Source organism: Amblyomma mixtum, chromosome 2 (genome assembly GCF_055824585.1).
Source record: "Amblyomma mixtum isolate Tamu chromosome 2, ASM5582458v1, whole genome shotgun sequence".
Classification (NCBI taxonomy): domain Eukaryota; kingdom Metazoa; phylum Arthropoda; class Arachnida; order Ixodida; family Ixodidae; genus Amblyomma; species Amblyomma mixtum.
In genome coordinates this window covers 266,675,989-266,695,563 of record NC_143013.1, presented here as the reverse complement: position 1 = coordinate 266,695,563, position 19,575 = coordinate 266,675,989, and the positions used below count along the sequence as shown (strand labels likewise).

General features: G+C 48.2%; 1 long non-coding RNA gene across 1 annotated transcript in view; it reads right to left on the bottom strand.

The window, feature by feature from the left end:
* Nucleotides 1–11,500: 11,500 nt before the first annotated feature.
* LOC149363892 (uncharacterized) overlaps nt 11,501–19,575 on the bottom strand; it is a 208,235-nt gene continuing 200,160 nt past the window's right edge. Inside the window, exon 3 of the long non-coding RNA XR_016288589.1 lies at nt 11,501–11,636. This is a non-coding gene — a long non-coding RNA (uncharacterized LOC149363892). The remainder of the gene's footprint in view (nt 11,637–19,575) is intronic.

The following is a 19,575-nucleotide window of genomic DNA, read 5'->3' as shown; positions in this document are numbered from 1 at the left end:
GGTGGAGGCAAGATGCAAAATTACGGAAGCACCTAATTTTCACTGTATGCGATTAGAATGCGTAGGCACTAGATCTTCTACGTGCTACGAACGGCCACTCTGACACTTCTCGTTCTCTTTCTATGCTCATTAGAAGTTATTTTGCTCAGATTTGCTCAGCAAACTGTTGAACAACTTTGATTTGCTTCTTGCTGAGTCATTCTGAATCATAATCGTCCATTTGAAAAAGTCATTATTTTCATCACATTTTCTGGGGCTTTCCCCCGTAACAGCTGTCTTCCGGCATCTTACTACTCTCCCCTATAAGTGCAGATACATTTCACTTTCTCCATTTTGCTACCTGCAAAATGCGGCGGGTGGATCTTCAGGGCACACAACACTACACCGGACGCCGCTTTTAAGACGAAAGCCTTTAATGGCTCATACGGTCGTCCGTCCGTTAACAAAGCGTGGCACACGCGTTTAACTCGGGAACTAAAAAAGAAAGAAGAAACCCAATGGTTCCTTCAGATAGAGGAGGAAAAAAGAACCCAGAAGCTAAGTTTGATGACTGTAGTTATTAGTTAGTTAAATATAAGTAAAAATGTCGAAATTGCGTCTGAATAGCGCGATCGTAGATATAGCCACGGGAACGGTGTGACGTCACTTCCAAAGGAAGTCGTCACGGCATAGTGAAAATTGTCACAGAATGGCCGGAAGAACGCCAGATTTGTGTCAAATTAGATGGGAAAATGTGTAATTAAGCGTAATGAACACTTAAGATCCGCGAAAGATGTACTGTGCGATGTCAGTGCACGTTAAAGAACCCCAGGTGGTCGAAATTTCCGGAGCCCTCCACCACGGCGTCTCTCATAGCCTTAGTCGCTTTGGAACGTTAAACCCCATAAACTAAACTAAACTAAAGATGTACAATTTGGGTATCGATATAGCCACGGGAACGGTGTGACGTCACATCCACCGGAAGTCGTCACGGAATAGTGTCCTCGGCTTTCGCCTCTCAACACTTTAGTTGCCAAAGTGTCCTCGCAATTTTACACTTGTTTCTTCACGATGGTGCTTCTAAGCATTAAAAACAACCGCGTGCAATGCGCTGCGAGTGCTCCTTCAAGATCCCCAGGTGGCAGAAATTTCACCGGAGCCCTCCACGATACAGTAATTTTTAATGGGATAACATTAGAGTTGTCGTCACACCAAAACCCCGCCGATGCCCAAGGCAAAATTAGCTGATTGTTCGAGAAGGGTCACGTCCCCTTTTGATGTCATCATATCCTGTCGACCGTGGCAGGTGGCGACCTGGCCACCGGACTGCGAGCAACCCACCCACCGTGGTAGGTGGCAATGAAATCGATGACTGGTCGAGGGAGATCACGTGATCACAGCCAGCCCACGGGGTTGAGAACCACCTAGTTTCTAGACAGCAACCTAGATAGAGAATCGAGATAAAAAAATAGAAAAAAAATAACAGTTATTTAACTCTGTAACATCGTACGATCGAGCGATAACTATTCTTGCTTCTACTATGATTTTGCTGTCTTGGGAGCGGTCCGGATCTAATTTAAAGGTCGCCATCGTATTAAGAACATTCATATTGCCTTGATATCGATTTTGGTCCAAATCCGAGGTCAAATTTCGCGGTTCATCATCATCATCAGCGTGACTAAGCCCATTGCAGGGCAAAGGCCTCTCTCATGTCTCTCCAATTAACCCTGTCCTTCGCCAGTTGCGGCCACCGTATTCGAATAAATTTCTTAATCTCATCCGCCCACCTAACTTTCTGCCGCCCCCTGCTACGCTTGCCTTCTCTTGGTATCCACTCCGTTACCCTTAATGACCAGCGGTTATCTTGCCTTCGCATTACATGCCCTGCCGAAGCCCACTTCTTCCTCTTGATTTCAACTTCTTGGTTTCGGAGAGGCCCGGGTCAAATGTGAAAGTCGCCAACGTATTCGCCATAGTCAAATTAGCCTGGATATCGATGGCGGTCCAAATCCGCGAAGGCCAAATTTCGGGGGTGGGCCAAATTTTGGGGCTGGATTGGGCCAATGTTGGTAATGACAAGGGCCAAATTTCGGGACAGCATCGCATAGGCCGTAGTGAAAATACGCTTCGGCATCTGACTTAAGGCTCTTGCTATGAATCGCTAAGCCTGAAAGGCATTTGAACGTCAGAAGAACAAGAACAAACTCGAGTTTCTGCATCGAATTGAGCTATCGCTCCGAAAACTGATGTATGGAAATGGCAGCACCGTCACAGCATCGCGGATATCTGCAACTGCAGCTAGCTAGCAGCCCGAATATGGCGGTTAATGGACCGACCATCGCCAAAACATACACATGTAGCAACAGAAGCTGCGAGAAATGTGAAATCTAATTCTACCGGGCCGACATTCACCACCTGCTCTGGGTTTGCCCGGCGCTGAAGCCGATAAGAATTCGGCAGCGGGTCTTTCGCCCAACAATAGTGCTTCATACACCGCTTGGACACAGGGACCTCATCATCGTTCATTCCTCGATGTCATTAGATCAGCGAACCTTTTCTCATTTATTTAAGCATCCTCGCCGTCCATCATTACATACCGTTTTATGCTCTGAGGCAATCAACATCGCTTTGAAAAAAAATTATACTTCCTTCACCTCCTCCTGTGTGGCTTCCCGCACGGCCCGGTTTAATTGCCCTTGAATGAGGCAGTCTTTGAGGCTGTTGAGGATTTGGCGGGGTCGCAGCGGAGCACCAGACAGAGACGACCAGCGTGGCAGGCTTCTAGTTCCGGACTGCGCGTGCCGGGCGTGTGCTCCGAGCACGCGCTGTCGTTCTTTATTTTCTTCTGTCGCGGGAACGCCGATCGCAGCGCCTGCGCTTTATAGCGTCGCCGGGCGCTACAGGGCCCCCCGCCTAGACGGAACGTCGAAATATACGCGCCGACGGGGCAGAGATGGAGTAGCCACGGCAGGCAAGCAGGCAGCTGGAGTAGCAGTGTCCCCACGGGGTCGCTACAAGGTCCGGTAAGTTCATGTCGGGGGCCGGGAAGAGCTGTCGGGTGGAGTGCACGGGCTCAGGTGGACGAGCCTGGCTGCTGCGCAACGGGCGAGGGATGCAGAAAGGGGATGGTGATGACAGCGGCAGCCGACATGAAAAGTCAGCCAGGAAACGTCGAAGGGATGGCCGGAAACAAGTATTGACGGCAACTGGTAGGGCTGACAGTGCGCTCGAGGATAGCCTGAAGATACACCGGCGGCCAGGCTTGCGAGCGTTTGCAGTGCGTTGCCCCAGAGGGTGTGGCAGATGGTGCTCGAGGCGGCGAAGCAACTTCAAGGCAGGCGTAGGCGGAGTGAGCAACGGGCGGCTGCCATCTGGCGGAAAAGCCATGGCCGACTCGATACTGGTAGCACTAGTTGGAGAAGTAGGGCAGAAGTCCGGCACATGAGCATCGAAAGGAACGGGATGCGCTGGTGGTCCGACCACAGGCAGTGCGGGATGGGGCCCGCCCAAACGCGTCCATGCCGCAAGCAGGCCACCACCTTCGGTGGCTGTGTCGTCTGTCGCGGAGGCAGATTCACTTGCGAAGCTGGCAGATGCCCAGAGAGCCATGGTAAGCGGTGCGGGTTGCGCATTGTGAGCGACAGGGCTCTGATGGGGCTTGCAGGCGCGTCTCGCGATAGGAAGGACAGATGGGCTCACCGGGAATGGGCATGAGGTGGCGGCCCAGCTAGCGGTGTCAAGCTGCTTTGAAGATGCAAACACCGGCGGGGAGCAAGAAGGGCCCACATCAGTGGACTGGTCGGGCTTGAGAGAAAGCGCTGACACCGGGTCAGGAACCTTTTCAGGCAAAGTGGGGCTGGTGGCAACCGCCATGCCTGTTACTGCTGTCATCGGGTTGGCTTTCTCATCCGGCTCCTGATGACGAGTAGTGCTCTGCGGACCTTCTGAGGGGCTGGGAGTGTGACAAGCAGGCTTGGTCGTTGGCGAGGGCTCTTTAGCAACAGCGGGCGGCGGCTTCAACCTCACAGCAGAGGCCTGCAGAGCTGTTGGCGGTAGCGACGAGGTAGATGGAGATTCCGGAAGCCTCGGCACGGCTGCTGCCGCAGAGTCGTCCTTGGCTGCAGGAGGCTCTGGCGACAACGCCACTGAAGCGCCAGGAGGCAGCGCCAGAGACGCGGGTCGGATAGTAGTGGGAGCAGGACGCGAGGCGGAGCTCGTGCGGATCCCACCTGGTGTGGCGTCGAGACAGTCGGGCTGGAGACGCTGGACGGGAGTGGCGGCGAGGCGGCGAGGGGCTGCTGAGGCGGGCCGGGTTCTGATGAAGGCTGCGTGGGAGCAAGCGAGGCCGGTGCAGGGCCAGAGGCTGGCGGCGGCGAAAACGGGTCCGCGGCGTCGTAGAGCGGCGGCGGAACGTAGTAGGCGCCGAAGTACGCCAAGACGGCCGCACGCAGCTCATCGTATGGCCGGCCGCCGAAAGCAGAGTAGGTGAGCCGACGCAGGAGGTCGGCCGGGAGGATGTCACAAAGGACTTCGTGTTTGAACGGCTGGATGGTGATGCCGTTCAGGTACATCGCAGCCTCCAGTTGGGCGAACCACCCGCCGACGCCTGCAGGCCGGAACGCCGGGAGCGGCGGGTCGAAACTTGGGTGCTGCCAGTACGCCATGCTGGAACGCCGCTGAGATAGAAGGCACGGTTCGCCAGGTCACCACTGTTGAAGGATTTGGCGGGGTCGCAGCGGAGCACCAGACAGAGACGACCAGCGTGGCAGGCTTCTAGTTCCGGACTGCGCGTGCCGGGCGTGTGCTCCGAGCACGCGCTGTCGTTCTTTACTTTCTTCTGTCGCGGGAACGCCGATCGCAGCGCCTGCGCTTTATAGCGTCGCCGGGCGCTACAAGGCTTTCCTTTGCTCGTAATGACCCCACCCCAACACCTCATAATTTACAATTCGGTGATATTCCACGTAGACGGCCTCTGGCCTCGTGTTTGTTCCCGAGTACCAAAACAAGTTCCTTTATTGTTCAGTGAGCTTTTTATGACGCGTGATAGCCTGCACAATGCGCCTGGTTAGTTCGCTGTAATGTCTGTGAGTTCAACCCGTCTTTGTCTTAACAGCCGCACAGTGGCTGAGTTACGAAGCACTGATGAGCGCGCTCACTATAGCACCAGTACATGCCACAGGTACGACTACATGCCCAACTCGTGAAAGCGTGGACATTAACTCATTCTTTGGACAGCTAAAACACTCACTGCAACCAGTATCCTTCCCACACAATTCCTTGGCTTAAAATAAAAAGTTCTTGCTTAGAAAGTCTTCACACAATGTATAGTAGCAGGAACGAATTTCAGCTGAAGATAAGTTCTTCAGCTTTGTACGCAGATATTTCAGGGAAGCAGCACAGCTCGTAGCTCCTGGCGTTATTCATCGAGGTTTAGCGCATCCCCTTACAAATCCAATCACTACCGCCAGTAGGATTTGTTTGCATATCAAAGCTGATTGCATATAGGAGCTGGTTTCGCTATGTGATTTAGTCCGGCAAAATGTCGCAGGTGCACAAGGACTGAAGACAAGGACCAAGTCAATGCGTCCATGTGTAACATGTGGATGGCCCACTGCCCAGTGGCCCGCAAACTTAACTCCTGTGAATCTCTTAACGTCACCTATCTTGCCAGCCATATTGATGTTTGCATTATATATATATATATATATATATATATATATATATATATATATATATATATATATATGAAGACCAAAGACAAAGTCTGCTTGCGCCTGACACTTGACGCGATTCTACATTTTGTGTAGCGCTAATGCACCACACGAAAACACACTCTCTCTGAAAACGAGTGCGAAATCTATAGTTCCCCACACTCATTCCATCCCGATTGTCGTTCTTGGGCGACCGCCAATAAATTTTGCCATTTGACAGCAAGCGAGAGGTATTGGTAGCGAACGTCATTCGCTGAGAGTGACATTAAATAAATGTCTCGCGTGACATGGGTATTAGCGGGTCCCCATCTGAGCTGTATACCCGAGTTCGCGCGGCTGTTTCGTATAGCGCGTCGCAGCTGACATGCCTTAAATTCTAGCAGCCCTGCCTTCCTCGCTTACTATGGAGCAATACAGACCCACACGTTGTACCCGCCGCTCCATTCGCTACACCTGCAGTGGCACCGCCCATGTAAGCTTATTGCTGTCGATCTAAGTGCGCGGCTTCAGAGCTGTGCGGGAAGGAAATGAAACAAAGAAACGATAGACACACAGCCCTACTTCAATTATGGCACCTGTTTTTGATGCGAACAGCGGGTTTGTTCTCTTGCCGAGAAACGACTCATAGACATTGTGATAATAGCGTACTTTGTAGTGCGTTCTAGTCAGTGCAAAAGGGTACAGACACAAAGTTTTTTTGCATACCGGTGTTTTTGGCTTGCAATTTGCCACCAAGCGCAGTAATCGTGAAAATAAACCGAGAAAGGCAAAGCCCCGCGAGGCTAATTATACCAGCTGGTATAATTAATCTCTGAAATGCCTAGGAGTTTCAGGGAAGGTGATCACTAATTTTCAAAAATAGGTTTTTTGAGGTAAGTAGAAGCTTTTTGCGGCATAGTAGTACCAGTGTTGGCGGACGTCAGAAAACGAAATAATCATGTTAACTAGTGAAGTGATTAACTAAATTCTAATATTTAACTTTTAACTATTAATAACAGGCACCAGATTGCAATTAGATAATTGTAACCGGCCGTTTGCAATAGCAATATCAGTTTTTAGAATTTCCAAAACGCGATTACCCTCGGCCCTGTGGCTAGACAAAATTGGCTATTTCGACTAGCTGCGTGCACTGGAGGGGTTGCTTTGCCGGCATGCGTTTCGAGAGCACTTGTATTTTGGCACGATGTAACCAATTTTTGCCGAGCCACAGCTACGAGGGAAATCGAGTTTTCTAAATTCTAAAAATCGATATGGGTATTAAGGCTGGCTGCAAATCTTTCATTGCCATCGAGTGCCTATCTGTAACAGTTAAAAAGCTAACTTTTAGGAAGGTAGTTACGCACTTTACTGGCTAACATAATTCGCCTGTTTATTGACGTCCGCCAACGTTGGTATTACAATGCCGCAAAAGGCTTTTCTTTACCTCAAGAACCTTATCGGTAAAACTTTGTAATCACCTTCCCTGAAACACCTGGTGTAACTACAAGCCATATTTGACTGCCAGTTACGGTTTTAGTCAGCGGCAGCACTCAAGTTTCTGTGTAACGCCAGATTCGAGTCGCTTCACGATCGGTGGTTACGTAGGCTCGGAATTCTGTGACGCGAGGTGAAATTCTCAACTAACAGCGTCTCAACTAACCGCTCCTCCATCCAGTCGCTGGCAAGTACACTGACAAGTTCCACGTCATCGATTATCGAAAGACGCAAGAATATCGGCGTCGCCATCAACGGCGTGACCGGTTACCCAAGTAGCAGAGCGAGAGTAACCTGGAAGGGGACTGACACGGGAAGATCCCGGAGGGTAGCTAGCAGCGTAACACGCCCCCTGCCAGCAGCATGTGAAGAGCTGCGCTCTAACTTCGCATCACCTACTATCGTATTTGTCTATCAATTTTTTTGGTTCTTCTACGATTACACGCCACTATATATCGATTTCCTTGCTATTGTAGAGAGAGCAAACCTGATCACCAGTTAATATTTGGAACCGCGTATATTAAATGACGTTCCACTCTATATCTGCGATTGAAACTTGCTGAGTGGGATCCATACGCACGCTGAGAAAACAGATTATATCTCTTGCCAGTGGCAAGTGGAAATCAAATTGTCTAGAATAAATTGAATGCGGTTGTCACCTACTCACCGTGGCACTATTCATCAGCTTATTGGTAGAGAGATAGACAACCTACTGAAGAACCATCTCAGTGAAAATGAGCCTTACGGGAGCTCAGAAAGAGCTAGCTGGGTCTCACAATCCCAACCAGTGGCTGTGTTTGAAACACTCACCTGCCGTGGCAAAGGCGTATCGCTTAATCGCTACACAACTGCGCCTGGAGTAGTATGAGCACTCGCCGCGATCAATGAATCTATGCAGGAGAAGAAGTACTTGCTCAGGAGGGATCTGTAATGCTGCTGCATTCTACTCTTAATTTTTCTTTCTGCCACGTGCTGCGAAACATATACAAAAACTATGCTGATTCTCGTTTTCTGTCATAGAAAGCTCCGAAACATTGTTGAATGACCACGACATGCAAAGACCTCCTCAAAGAAAAAATCACTTCACGACATAGAAAGAATCACTTCTCGGGTAGTGGCAGGTTGCGAATACGTTTTTGAACAGACACAAAAGCTGTCTTAACATAAGTGAAATCACTTACGAACGTGTAACGAGCGCAACAGCCCTCTAGAAAGTGCCGAGGCTTTCGTCGGCTTCGTTTTCAGTACAGATTCCAATTAATCTGTGCAGTATTACACTACACCGCACCGCCTACCACACTCAATTTTCCTCTTTCTAAACACGCCTCCAGAAGTAGCTTCTGTCACTAGTAATCTTAAGATAGCCAAGGCTAGGCCTAGAGAACATGCACGCACGTCACATAAAATTTGCCATAAAACTTGTCAAAAACTTGTCAAAAACTTGTCAGTGACGTTTTCACCCATATTGTTAGTATCATGTTTAAGTCTCGAATCTTTCTTCAAGAACTAAAGAGGCAGAACAATGCCAGATTAAGAGAACGGGGATCGCTTTGTAGATGCTAACTACTGGCCAATATGCATATCACGATTTTTTAGTAAGGTAAATGAAAACTTATTGAATTCCGGCTAATCAATTATGCGAATCGATTTCATATTCTTTCTCCGTATCAATTTGGATTACGAAGAATTATTGTACTTAACTGGCTCTTGCTCCTCTCACTGACTTACTAGGAAACGCCATCAACGAAGAACCTAAGCAGGATCTGTATTTGTGGATTTAACCATAACTTTCGATAAAATAAATCATTGTATTCTAACAATTAAACCTGAAGGAATAGGAATAACAGGGGGAGGCTACTTTAGCTACGAAATTATTAAAAAAAAGAACCGAAGTTGTCCTAATTTCAAGTACTTTATCTAGACCCATGGTAGTAACATTGGTGTTCCGCAGGGCACTATTCTCGGCCAGCTTCTGGTTTTAATCTACGCTTGCGACCTGCCTCATTGCTTACGCTCATCCAAGTACATGCTTTACGGCGACGACACGAAACTGATATGCTGCGACAAATGCCTAACAACACTAATTTCTAAACTTAATAGAGATCTTGAAAGCCTACTAAACTGGTGCAACATAAATAAATTACAGATTACATCGTCTGAAACGAAAAGTCTGCAATTTCTAGACCTCATCAAAACTCCCTCCATCCTTTCCACCTATCTTGGACAACATTGTATAGCAGTGAGTCCAGCCTGTAATTAATTAGGTCCTCAGCTAGACTGTAATTTAACATTTGAACAAAATATAGCAGACGTCAAACAAAAAATTGCTTTCGGGATAAAAATATTCATAAAAATTCGCACTCTGTTTTTGATCACGAAGCCTTGCTGTCCATATAACACTCAATCCACTCCCAGACTGGTGAACATTGTGCAAGCAACAGTTCACATTGTCGTTTCTCCCACAATATATTGTTCTTATAGGGCAGTGTACAAAACGCATCTAAATTTTCCTGTTCAATGTGTGTCACAAATATGCGGAAAACATGTCATTGCGGTTTATTCATGCCGTCAGATATCGGGCATTGTTTCAGAACAAAAAAAAAATGAATGGGAAGTAAATATTACACTTGTAAAATTATCGAACCCAGATTGATATTGCCGCATCGCAAAAAATAACTGTAGAAAGCGCTTTTATCACCGGCATGGAGGAAAACAATCTTCTTAGAAATCTAGTGTCTTGTACTTTTTCCACACCCTCTCTCCTGTTTTTTTCTTTATTCAGGAGTCCCAACGTTGTTCGGAATGTATACGGCGTATACACGTTGCCGATAAGTTCACCTAATAGAGCAATCGACACTGCGCTAAGGCAGCAAGGCCGTCCAGTCGACTCTGTGCAAGCCGTGCGACCAGCCAGGTTTGTTGCTTGTCCGGCCGCGTTTCTCTTCATCGTTTCGTACATCCTGCTAAGAAAATAAACATAGCCCCTCAAAACGTGACTGATTACGCGTCTCGAAAAAATAGCTAGCACGTCGCTGTCTTACGCCTAATCACCTCTGGGGCAGAATTTCGCTTACCCGTGGTGCAGGCTACAACAGCGCGTAATTCGAACCATGCGCCTCCTTTACGACTCGATTACAATATGAGATTGGTTGGCTTTGAGGAACTAGTGCCCCCAATAAACTGAACAGGCTGACACGTCGCGAAGTCGGCAAAGAGGAGCTGAACTCGCGATAATCGTGTTTTTCCGCAGGCTTCTGGCTAAAGACGCCGTTGTTTCAATTTGTGTGCGTGCGTGCGTGCTTGTGTGTCTTTGTTTGTGAGAGTGTGCGTGTGTTGTGTGCGCGCGTGCACGTGTGTGTGTGTGTGTGTGTGTGTGTGTGTGTGTGTGTGTGTGTGTGTGTGTGTGTGTGTGTGTGTGTGTGTGTGAGTGCGTGCGTGCGTGCATGCTTGTGTTTGTGTGTGTGTGTGTGTCTGTACTCGGGATATTAAACACAAACGGTCACGCAGGTATTTTATCCCTCCATGCATATCCTTTCGTATGGATATGGATGGATGCATTCGTATGGAAAGCTTCGACTTCACTCGTGGCGTCATTTCGTGGCCAATCAGCTTGCGTATTGTCATGACGTCGTGCATGACGCCACTACATTCTGACCAATCAGCGTGACACATTAAACCCGTTGTGTTACGGGAACGACGTCAACATCGATGCCGTCGTATAAACGAGAAACGACGCATTATACAGCTCTCGCTGTAGAAGTTGAACAGATGGATGAGGCAACGTTTTGCATTGTTTTGCGCTGATGGATGCAATTAACCTGCGTCGACTTACACCACGTACATGTCTCCACGTCAACACGGATTTTACTGTCAGCCAAGTGCTTTCTGAAACTGCCACATTACAGCTGTGTGAATCGCAGACCCTGCCCTGTGATAAAGTGCACCGCAAACGCTTATTCTTCTTTTTAGTTTAGTGCAGAACCAAGGCAATGCTCCGTCAGGGAGCATGAAACATTCCAAGGAGCCCGATGTGAAACGCAAATGCCTTCGTCATGACTTGCCGACCACCTGATCAGTTGATTCATCTGAGGCAGTAAGCCTTCGCGGCAGTTTTGCCGACCTGTCGCGCAAATCTGTCCCCGTATTTAGCTCACTGCTTTTCCCAGCACTGCGTACGTGTCGTTTTACTTTCCTTCTGATTTAATTTTTTTTTCGCACATCCTTGAAGTCCGCCATCAAACAGGCTGACGCGATGAAATGTGCTACTTTCAACACCTCGGCAGAACCACGTCGAAATTCGCGTGACCGTTTTTATTAATGCGCAAAATTTCCCCCTCCTATTTATGCGGCCATTCAGATGAAGCCCGAAGATAACAACTCGACGCGCCTTGTATGACCGATGGAGTGTTCCTTCTTCTTTGGTACGTCTTCGCCCGCGCACTCGGAGATAATCTCGGGTTTGCGAAGCAGCTCCTGAAAAGGAAAGAACAAAAAAAAATTAGGGCGACAGGCCTATTGGCGCCTCGTTGCAGGATGTACGCCTGAAGTATCTCAAAGTGTCGCTCGACCGATTAGCAAGCTCGTCAGGCAGTGTGGCATGCTATAGATGCGACGCTTCCCGCCGCCCTGAGTCGTCTCTTTCGTCTCCTTTTATGACCCGGCTCCTACGCGCGCAGAAGCTCTGATTGCCGGGGCTACAGAAGAGATCAGTCTAAAGAGATAGGAGGCTGAGTGCGTACTGCTGAAACGTGCGGGTGGACTTAAACCTGTAAGCCAGGTTTCCAAAGTCGCCGCAGTGTCTGCCTGCACATGTGCCATACTCAACAATGCTGGACAAAAGCAGTTTTGAACAGTAAAAAGTTTATGCGCGCAATTTCTTTTCATATATTGTAACATTTCACTATAACAGTCAATACACCCGCAGATCTCCCGTCAGCAGGCTTGATTTTTTTTTTCCTACTAACGTTTTTGCTATTGTCAAAAGTGTTCCCCGTCGGTTTTCTATGGGAGTCTTAACTGCTCGATGCGAGTTATGGAAACACTATAAAATAAAGATTTTCATAGCGGAAGATTGCACCATTACATTCAATACTTCTATACCAGTACCTTAAAGTTTTTCAATATAAAAAATTTTGTACAAGAATGCTGGACATGATAGTCCACGACAGAAGTATGAGGCAGTGGAATATTGGTTCTATAACACAAATTTTATGCTTTCTGTCTCGCGATTCCTGTATTCGTACAACATTTTTTGTTAGGTCTCTTAAAAGAAACTGTTCTAACACGAAAAATATATGTAATAGTTGTATTCTGTCAGTATTCACCTGTATAGCCTGAAACTTGGAGATTAAAGAAAAGTTTGGACACTGAATTACGGAAATCACGCAGCTACGGAAAGCAAAATGACAGAGGTAACACTAAGAGGCAAAAAATTCGCAGCACGCAGCAGCAATGGGTAAGACGGATGTTTTCAAGCATTATCTGGCGCGGGAGAAGGCAAGAACTCTCCTTGTTTTTTCTCGCTTTTTCTGCTTAGTTGCCGCAGTCACGCATGACGTCACTCAAGCACATGGCGTCACTGCATGTGTCTTGACCGATCTGCGTGGCTATTTGCGGTGCGGACACCAAAGCCGACAACGACGACGCGAAACCGAGGGAAGAGCAAGTATAACAGCTAATGTTGTAAAAAAAAAAAAAAGCAACGTGTATTAGAGAACGGACTAATGTTAACCATACACTAGTTGAAATCTAGTGAAGGCAGTGGGAGTATGACAGACAGCGAACATTGCGTCAGCGCAAAAGAGAGGATTCCGAGGGTAGTGAAACGTATACCTGAGTGCACCAGCAATATGGGCAGTATGCAGGAATATGTATGGTGGCACCGGATGGTGCAGGGTAGGGTTGATGGAGATAATTCAGAGAGGTTCTTGTCCTGCAGTGGAGATAGTGGTCTCAAGATGATGATAATGTTTACCAAAACTAAGTGCTTTCACATTTCAGTGAAATAATGTCTAAGCAAGATATACTCATACACATAATTAATAGGTTATTTGACAAAGTAGATGAAAGAACACATCTCCACTGAGGACCGATTTCCGCACATCGAGTGCCCTGCTTTGAACTACTGAGCTGCGATGGCGACTGGGGTCACTTCTACTTTAATAAGTACTATTTTTCTCAGTAAATCCCAAAGCAGACTATCGATGGACGCTGCCCAAACCAATGTCCTTGGCGCCGTTGTCAAATGGCATTCCTCTCTGAACGAAACGCCAAAGACTATTTGTAGACCCCCTAGCGAAGCTCACACCATCTCGAGCGAGATTGCGGAATTCCTTGTCTACATTTTAATGAAAAGACCAATAGTTGCTTCAGAAACTGCATCGCACTGGGCCCACACCGGTAAAAAGACGCATTACTGAATATACGTTGCATGTCTGCATTACAAGAGGCATTCGACTTCCTTTGCAGGAAGTTTAGTATCAAAAAACATGAATTTTTTTTATGTTCGCCAGAAAGGTATGAAAGCTTTCGCAGGTGCCCCTTCTGGGACGGCAAGTGACGTCGACCTTGGCGCTGCGTACAGCAGGATGAAAATAGTTTATTTAATACCGTGGTGTTAGAACGGCTACTAACGTTCTTCGAATGTGATAACAAAACGGAATGTTCGCGTTAGATATTTCCCGCTCGTATTTCATCTGTCTTCGACAGTACAACCTCGGTCAAAAGTCTGCAAACCACGAGGTATCATTCTGAGCCGTACAAATGAGCAGCTTCAGCGGTGCCATAGGTGACGCGACTGCGTGGCTGAAGGGGCACACTATGTGGCCTGCGGACTATTGGTAAAGGCTGTACATTCAGCGCTAGCGCACAGACACACAAAGCAGATGAACTTAATCCAGGGACGCAGGAATACTTTTTAACGCTATTTCCCGCCCATTGTCGTACAAACACGAAGCCCTCTTCGCAAGAAAGCGACGTCTCGCAGCGCACACTGAAGGGCGCTGCTGGGAAACCCTTTCCCACATGCCAGCGCCGGGCCTTCGCCCCTTCTAATCAGGAAAGGCCCAATGCCCGCAGGGAGGCGAACCCGACGTGCTCCTTATCTCGTCGTCCAATCGCGTCGCCGTGCTCCCTCGCCAAGGGTGCATGGCGGTGGCGGGGGGCCACCATCCGCGTGAAGACTTCTCGCTAGCTGGGGGTAATGCCGCGCCTGCGCCGTTTATATGTACGTGTGCATTCGCATATATACACACACCACACCGTACGAACTTGCACAGCCATCCCTCCTTCGGGAGGGCGAGTCCGGAGAGATCCGCGAGGCGCTAATTCTGAGCTCTTGGCGCCCGACTCGGGCTGCTTCCAAGCTCCTCCAAGCGTAACAAAAACACGCATAAGTACACAAAGGGCGAGGGCCGGGCAGGCAGCGTTAGATCAACGAGGCTCCCTTGTTGCGTTTGCGGCGCGCGCAGGATGCGAGGAAGAAAGAGAGAGAGTGAAATAAGGGGGAAGGGGAAGGCATTTTGCGCCGCTCGGCGTTTTGGCCGCGATCGCGGCAACGGCGGCGGGGCTTAGAGCCGGCGTTGCCGCCGTCGCTGGGGCGCGCTTCTAAATGCGGCGTCGTTGGGCGCGCCTTGTCGCGGCACTTAGAAGCGTCGCCTATCTGCGTCGAATCAAGACGCGACGCCAGATTTCGCGCTCTCATTCCCGGGCGGTTTCCTCCCCCCTCTCGCGAGGTGAGCAAGACGGAGCGGGAGGAGCCTGTGTCGCGCTGTTGAGCAAGCGAGTGTTGGTCGGGGAATGAGTCGGTACAAAAAAAGGGGAGCGCGGCAAACTTACTGCTCTTCTTTCCTAACCCTGGCACTGGCGCTCTGCTCCCCACGCCTTTGTAGTCTTCATTCCGTTTCTTCGAATCTCTTCGTCGCTCGCCCGCGCCTGCAGTTGTTTGTCACTGTGTGTTCGCGCGTTAATTATTCTTTATTATCGTTTTGCTATCCGTTGCGGAGTGCATTCTTGGCTTCAGTGCGGAGGCGCGAGTTGATCCATCACGAGCAGGAGTCGTGTGCCGTGGCTTTCGGCTGGCAAGGGCCGCGGGCGCACACGTCGTCGAGAGCCCGAGGCGCCTTAAGGACACATTGTGCTGTTTCGGGGCGAAACCAACCGCGCAGCATGCGGTGTGTGACTAAGAAAACGCGGGTCGAGGAGCCTTCCTTCCACAAGTTGGCTGTGAGCCGGCGGGGAACTGAGCTGGCTCTGAAGCGACAGAAAGCGGATGGTTGCTGAAGGAAAGATTGAAAAGTTCATGAGCCACTCAGATGGTGAGGTTTTGCTTGCAAAGCGCTGGAAGGCGCCTTTCGGCCGGTTTTTTGAGGAGCCGAATCGGGGAAAGCGACGCAAAGTTTGCGATCTAGTAACGCCGTGAAGATTTTCGAAACAATTCACACGCCCGACGCAGAAAGACAATGCGACAGGACGAGCTGTCACCCTGTCGCCCTGCCTTTCTATCATAGTATGTGTCGTGGTATTTTTACTTAAATTTTCATGCCGCTACTAGATATAAACCAACTACAGCCCGACAACAACTCTTGCTAAACTTTCCGATGAGGATGTCGAAATCTTCCAGTCCCAATGGGTTGTCTTTCAGACTAGCTGCAAGGGATGGCATCGAAGTTGTGCTGTAAAATTCGACGGTTGGGTCAGTGAGGAATCACTTCACGCACATCGTGACTGCTCAGACAAAGGCGCACGAGGCTACTCCATGCCAACGTCTTGTTTTACTGCGAATGAAGTGGTACGGTACCCACCCCGAAATATCTGGTCTCTGTTGAAGTGAAGTCTCCAGCCCAAGCGAACAGCCTCAAAACCTGCCCATCAAAACCTGCCCACATGATAGTGAGCAAACTGCCCACCGTGGCAGGTGGCAGTTAAATTAATGACTGTTCGCGAGAGGTAGCTCGGGAAGAACAACCTGGGTCTCACAATAATCCACACCGGTAGCAGCACCTGCCATCATCGCTTAAGCGCCGCACTACTGCGCAAGGGGTGGTGTGACGACTCCCAGGGATCCATGAGTGCTAAGTAGAGAGCGACCAATTCCGACTATATTAACGCTGGCCAATTACCGCTATCACGTTATACCCTTAAGGAAGATCGTAACTGTCCCCTCCATTTTTTTTTTTTTATCGTCCGGTGATTTTTTACGTGCCTGCAGCATCGGCTGTGAGGAAGATGGAAACGTTCCCTTCTGCTGTTTTTCTTTTCACCTACCAAAACTAAGGAGATGCTGAAATGAGCGCCTCGCTTTATCCCTCTTTCAAAGTGTCATTCACTATCCTGTCAATAAACGAAGAGGAAGGAGATATTCGCTATAAACTCTTCAAGTGCTATGAGCGTCAGATGAAACGCTAAGAACGACAATTACTTGAACTCGAACAGCAAAACGAGAGGATGTGTGTTGGGGGAATATGAATAATGTATATATTAATTAATCTTCACCTTGAAGAACGGCACGGCCCCCCTCTGGAAGTGTTATTCAGCCCTGCCTGTATTTTCTACCTCTTAGTTAATACTGTTGCATACATGCGCACGCGTTCAAGTTGCCCTGTTTGCGTTTCATCTGACGCCATTAGTGCACGTATATTCTATTCCATCTTCTAGAAATCACGCTTTTGTACCGTGTGCCGCGCTACAAAGGTATTGTGCTTCCGAAAGCTGAAGTGATGCGGGGTTAAGATTCGTTAACGCCTTTCTTGTCACTGTCTGTCATGAATGGCCAGCTAATCAGGCTCCGAGGTACCAGAGCGGACAAGCTCACGCTTTAATCACAATGTCACATGGTTTGTAAGTGCTTGCACGAGACGAAACTATACGCTTTCTAGTTTTTCGCGGTTAAGCCTCTCCGCATTTTCTCATCGTTCATCACTTCCCTCACTGTGAGGTTTAGATGTACTGTCCGAGCGACACGGTTACTCCGCCTGTAATTTCTTGGTAGCCTAATAACCTAATTATACATGGAGTTCCTCTTACGCAAGAACGGGCTCTCCTTAAGTTAAATTAGGGTTCCTGCGTGATTGCAGCCAAAGGTATTTCGTCTCATATATATTGAGTATTGATAGGTTTGGCTTGTCAGGCGTCTATAAGATAACGTGGTCTATAGTGCAGGCATTAAATCATATCATCACCATTTCTCGTCACGTCTAGTTCTTCGGCTAGCCGTCACGTAACGATATTATCCTTGAAATATGCGTATTCCACGTAAGATTCCAGCCGAAAAACCTAACAGAAAACTTTCCGTTGTCGCAACAGACTTTGTGTTATGTTTATGACCAAAAACTTGTACGAACAACGGAAATCCTTTTCTGTTGTCACAACAGACTTTCTGTTATGTTTATAAGCAAAAACTTGAGCGAACAACGGAAATCCTTGTATTGAACACAGAATTCCTTTTAGTTACTACAGAAAAATGTTACAGAAAAGCTACAGTACTACAGAGAAACGCTACAAAACAACAGAAAAATCTGTAGTCACGACAAAACCACAAAACCTTTTGTCGTATTTTTTACTGTAGTTCTGTTGCTTTTTTTTACGACTGGGATGTCATTACAAAGATGAACATCAAGATATTTATTTGCACGATTGAACAAGGTCAATAGGGATGTTAGAGATTTTGTAGTGAAGCAGGAGACATCACAGCGGCAGTGGCAGGACAAGTATTTGCATTTGTTCATTTTAGGCGTCATTAGCAAGTCATTGTAATAATTTTGCACCTGATTTAAGCTATCTTGTAGGAATTGCTCGTTAAAGGTGTCAGTAGCTCTTTTGGAAATGACGCAGTCGACAGCAAGCATCCAAATATGGCAATCAAATTTCTGAGGTAGGTCAAGTTTCGGGAATTAGCACTTATGAGGTACCTTGCCAAATGACGTAGCGAAGTCGAGGAACATAGCGCCAATTTGGAGGTTATAGCCTCAACGCTAGCTTGCAGGTCATGAACGAAAATAGCTAGTTTACTCTCACAAGAGTACCCCTTACGAAACCTGTGCAGCGTTTAATGAAAGAAATAATTTTAGTCCAGAAACTGTCCTGTAGTGGGCATTTGTCCTGTAGTGGGCATAGTCAGGCTGATGATGATGATAAAGCATTCCCGCATTTCGCACTTCTGCTGACATTCAGACGTATGGCGAGTCATCCTATCTACATTGCATGTGCAAGGTGACCGCACATTCTCCCGAACAACACAATGTGTTTCAAATGGCGGTCATGACGTGCAAAAGACGCTCTCCCATGACTCACGCAGCGCACAGTTACAAGCAAGCCATAATCGTTCGTAACAGCAGCGCATGATAACCTGCATAAAGTTCACTCAAGGCAGTACTTCGCGAATACCAGGCGGAAAAAAATCAAGGAGCAAGGAAATCCTACAGCACATGGAACAACGAATACGTAGGGGAATAAAAACAACAACAGGAACAAACAACGAATATGTAGGGGATGAAAAACAACAACAGGAACAACGAAATTGGAAAGAAACATCTGTAAGTGAAAAAGAAGGCCCTAAAAACCTGAAGAAGCCCCAGGAGGTCAAATCGCGACCACGGCAATCAACGCAGGGAAAAACCGTAATGGAGACGTATAGCGGTCAGCCTGCATGACATCCGCGTGGCGCCTGCCCAAGGTGCACTTTTCGCGTCAACACCGACCACGAGAACGGTCATTTTCTCCCAAATCCGTGCGGCGGAAGGTAAAGGCGGATAAGCCCGGGAACGAGCGATTGGAAGCCGTCGGAGGAAGATGTAATGGCAGCAAAACGCAAAGCGTTCGCGTCGTATCGAGAGGGGCGGGGCTCTCTGCCCATCGGAGCGGAAGCTTGGTCGTTCTCACATAATGGCGGTCGTGACGGATAAGGCAGGATAATGCGCTAGCTGTTACGGGGTATGTACGCGCGGATATTACTTCTGTCCGAGTTGTGTACACGCACCGATTTGCGCGGTGGTTTGTGTCAGTGGAGAACAGCATCAGTGTAACGGATCCTCGCTGCTCTTTTATGTGCGTATCTGCCTCCGTTAAGTAAGTGGCACTGCCTCTGGTGCAGCGTTACGCAGATTGTGACAGACATGAAACGGCAGTACAATGCATAGGCCAAACGAATGGGCAGAACGGGCTTTGTGAGCTCACATGTTCGCTTTCCGTGTACTGTATATTCAAGACTATACGTCGGCACGCTTTCCTCCACAACTGCGCAGTTAAAAAAAAAAAAAACGCGACTCGTTGGGACCGATTCATCCATGCATGTTCGAGTCAGCTGGTGCACGATGCGGACACGTTTCTTCGTTATCGCAGACCAAAAAGTTCGAGCATTTTTTTTATTGGCGTCGAGTTACGTTTGTGTAAGTATGGGGTTCACTCCACACACGAG